The sequence below is a fragment of the Euphorbia lathyris genome, chromosome 3 (genome assembly GCF_963576675.1).
Source record: "Euphorbia lathyris chromosome 3, ddEupLath1.1, whole genome shotgun sequence".
Classification (NCBI taxonomy): Eukaryota; Viridiplantae; Streptophyta; class Magnoliopsida; order Malpighiales; family Euphorbiaceae; genus Euphorbia; species Euphorbia lathyris.
In genome coordinates, this window is record NC_088912.1 from 100,771,720 (window position 1) to 100,776,288 (window position 4,569).

The window sequence follows — 4,569 nt, forward strand, 5'->3', positions numbered from 1 at the left end:
TAGATGATGTCATATCAGCAGTCTGAAAGACGTGACATCATTTGAATGGAGGGATCACTACTATATCTCGATCCACACATAGAATTTTTCCATTTTCTCTATTTATATTCGTGTTTCTGAAACAGATTAATATTGAACTTGTTGATTTTGATCTTAAATAAACTAAAGAGTTTCTTCTCAAGCTAAAACTTGGAGTTAATCTCAAAGAAAGGTTTTAACCTTGCTTCAATGGAGGCTTTTGATAATTGATTTCGAAATCAAGAAATTTAGTATTTATTGACGCTCAAAAATTGTCACTAAAAGTTGATTTTTTGTCACAATAAATAATAGATGACGAAATTCATTCGTCACAGCATTTGTCACCGTATGAGCGTGGTATTATGTATATATGACGATTTTGAATTTGGTCGCATATAAATCGTTTTTATATGACGAACAAATGAACATGTCATAATATTTTTCATTTTTTGTGACAATTATTTCGTCAGAATTATTAAACATTTTTGTTAGTGAAGATTGTGTTTCGTCACTATAAGTAAACTTTTAAATGACGAAGTCATATTTCGTCACGAAAAGCACAAGTTATGGTGACAAATTTCAGTATAAAACAAAAGTTGCATAATTTTAGTGACGTTATTATTATCGTGAAAAATCTAAATATTGTCATATTAAAATTTAATTCATCATTAAAAATTATAATTTGTGATGTATAATAATTGTCACTGTATATTCGTAATCATGGTAAATTTTTTATCCGGTTAATTCTTCTAAAAGTAAATTAATTATTTAATATTATATATATTTATTATTTTTTAAAGTTTATTGAGATTGATTTATATTATTCTTTTTGAAGCAGATTTATATTATTAATAATGGCATTTTTTGCGTTAAAGGAAATAAAACCTAAAAACAAATGAAATAATTCAAATGATAACTTTTATAATAGAATTGAAAATTTAATATTTGAGCCAAAGCCCAATTATAATTACAATACAACTTATAATAAAAAAGGTAAGAAATAAAAAGACAAGAAATCATGTATTTCCACTTTCGCTTTTGGTTCTCTACTTCCCACATCTCCTTTGTATTTCCAGATTTCTTCAGAAAAAAAACCAAATCATTGATATATATCCAAAACTATCAGCCTCCTCCTGTAAAAAAAATGATGATCAATACAAATATCAAACATGTATATATAAATTAATATACACATATCTTTCAACAAAAATCCAAAAAACTCAAATTGTAGAACTTGTCATTATCATCCGCTGAAACTTGATTGTTTAAAAATTTAAACTTTTGGATCATCAAGAACCATATTCAATAGCATATTCTCTTACACCTGTTATACCCAAAAACTCCAAACATCAAAATCAGTCATCAATTTATCTTTACAGAAGTTTACAGAAGTATAAAATTTCATGCTAATCTACAATTCTATATGGAAACCAATCCTAACTCAATTGTAGTAGTGTCACCCTGAATCGAACCTTGTGTACAAATGTCTTCGATTTTCAGAATTCATTGAACATGGCATTTCTCATAGTCATTTCTTTTAGAGAAGACTGAAATGAATTAAAGAATGAGAAACGAAGAACAAAAAATAGATTAATAGAAGGAAATTAAGTCCATGTTTGGGAGGGGTTAATGGGAGTAAATGAGAGTAATGGAAGGTTAAGTATTGAGTTAACCTTGTTTGGGAGTTATTTTTTGAGAGTAAATGGAGGTTAATGGGGTTAAATGTTTACTTCCTCTAACCTCCAAACTCTAACCTCCAAATTGAGGGTTAATGAAAGTAACGTAACTTTTTTAAAAAAATTTATCTCTGCAGAGTAAATTTAACCTTCCTTCCTCTCCATATTTAAACTCCCAAGCAAGGTTTAAGGAAAACTGAGAAGCGGAAAATAAAAGAGGGATAAATCTGATAGTTTTTGAAATTTTCTTCTTCAATTGAAACAAATTCAAATCAGACCCAGAAGGCCTCAAATCGATAAGGAGAAATAACGAGAGATCGACATAGAGAAAGAGGAAATAAAAAAAACTAAGGTACAGTCATATGAGAGGAAGAGAAGAGAAAGAGCGGAAAAGACATGTGCTTACCTCCGAAAATGAGAAACAGTGACAGAGAGAATTATGACCTTGAGCGATTATCGACGCCTCTGGTGACCGAAAATTGAGATGGAAAGGGCATAAATGTTGGTTCTTGGTAATCTTGCTTTACTGAGGAAGAGAGGTAGTGGGGATCGTGGAAGAAACCGCACTAATGAAAGGTGGGGAGAGGGAATATACAGTTTTACTGGGTTTGGGTTAAGTTTATAGTTCTTTTAGGCCCAATCAATTAGAATTTAAATTTAAATCATTAAATTACATTAAGAATATGATAAATTAAGTTTTATAAAAATATAATTATTTTCACTTTATTTATATTCGAGATAAGATGCAAAAATACCTCTAACGCTTACATTCATGAGCAATTTTACTCATAACGTCTAAAATGGTTCGATTTTACCTCTAACTTTGGCAACCAAGAACAATTTTATCCCTAATGTTGACAAATTGGGCAATTTCAGACATCATTATAAAACACACATATTTTGTTCCTTATTCTGCACCAGTTGCATATCTGTTGGTTCTAATTATTTTTTTGATATTTTTTGTGGTTTCATAATAGAATTGGAGATTAATATTTTTAAATTCGGTAAAATGTTTGAATTTTTTTATTTAATTCATACATAGAGTATATATTTTTAAATTTTTTTACACGTCTAATCATATATTTGTGATCTATTACTAATTATAGTGATAAAATGACGCGCATGTAAAATCAAAATTCATGAATAAAAAAGCAGTTTGATGAATTATTTTTCAAATTGACATAACTTACTAATGTTAGGGGTAAAATTACTCTTATCTGCCAAGTTTATGAGTAAAATTGCACTATTTTAGACGTTGAGGGTAAAATTGTTCTATACTGTAAATGTTAGAGATATTTTTATATCTTATCCCTTTATATTCTCTTATAATGGTAACTTGTAGTGGACATAAATTTCACATCAAGACTAATTAGTATACCTAAAAAAATTAAAAGTCAAAATTTCAGCCAAGCTTGAATATTGAGTTGGAAAAAAAATCCTCAAAATAATAGATTTCACATTATATATAATAATAAAAATATTTTTAATAGAAATGAAATATTGTATGTATAAAATTGAAAATTTAATGTTAAATTTACGGACATACAATATAACTTAAATAACAATATCCAAATACTTCAAAAAAAAAAAAACACAAAAAGAATCATTGTAAAGAAAATAATGATTCGGTTACGATATAAAATCATCATAAACTAATATAATGGCGACGATTATTATACGTCCATGAAAACATATTAAAATACATAATATCTAAATTGCATCATTATATATATAACACAATCTAAGTTGTCACGTTCTTTCTGTTATATATTACGAAGCATATAAATCATCGTAAGAATTATTATATACAATAATGACAATATAAAATCATCATCATTTGACAAAGTGGTGACAATTTTTATATATTGTCATGTAAACACATTAAGATACATGACAATATGTAAATTAGGTCACTATAAAATAAAATATGTGATGTAATCAAAATTGTCATATTCTTTCTATTATATATTATGACAAAGAAATTTTCGTAAAACTTATTATATAGAATGACAATATAAAATTTTTATCACCGGACATAGTGATGACAATTGTTATATATCGTCATAAAAACACTTCAAATATATGATAATATATTAATAATGTCACTATAAAATTAAATATATGACAAAATCAACATTGTCACCTTTAGTTTTATTATATTTCAAAGAATAAAAAATGTCATAAAATAGTTTTTTTATCATGACGATATAATTGTCATTAATTGAGTTATTTTTTCGTTAGTAAATAATTTTTCCACCAATTTTTATTAACATTTTTTTGCCTCCAATTTATAAGTGACGATATTTACTTTATCGTCATAAAATGTATTATATAGTGACAAAAAAGTATATTAATAGAGACGCACATTAAATTTGTTATAAAAAAATAAAAGTAGTGACAAGATATAATTTTTTGTCACAGTTAGGCAATTATAAGTGACAAAAAATTTCGCGCAACAGAAAAAAGTGTCATAAAAAGGTATTTTTTTGTGTAGTGTTCATAAAAGTTATTTATCCTTACAAATAAGGAGGCTTAAATAGCTCTTCTAATTAATAATGTAAAATACTCAAATAACTTAACTAGGGTTAACAACATAAAGTAAAGGATAGGGTAAGGATGGGATGATTGGCTAAGTTACATTTATGTTAATAAGCCTAAATGGCATTGAGAGTAAATAAGGACAGTGGCAGTACAGTAAAATAAGCAAGTGGCAGAATTCCAGCAGCTCTTGTCCCCTAATCCACGTTGTCGGAAAAGTAACCTCACACGGTGTGTGGCCCTTGAACCCCGGGAGTTCAGATCTTCCAAGCCTTAGCAACTCAACCCCCCACCCCCCCAATGAAGCTCACACGACGTGTGGAAAAGTTCACACACC

General features: G+C 27.8%; 1 long non-coding RNA gene across 1 annotated transcript; it reads right to left on the minus strand.

Moving 5' to 3' along the window:
• Positions 1–919: 919 nt before the first annotated feature.
• On the minus strand, positions 920–2,264 carry LOC136224760 (uncharacterized). The gene is made up of 2 exons (XR_010686599.1): positions 2,101–2,264; positions 920–1,151 (listed from the first exon to the last, which is right to left on the minus strand). It is a non-coding gene; the product is annotated as an uncharacterized lncRNA (long non-coding RNA).
• Positions 2,265–4,569: the final 2,305 nt, after the last annotated feature.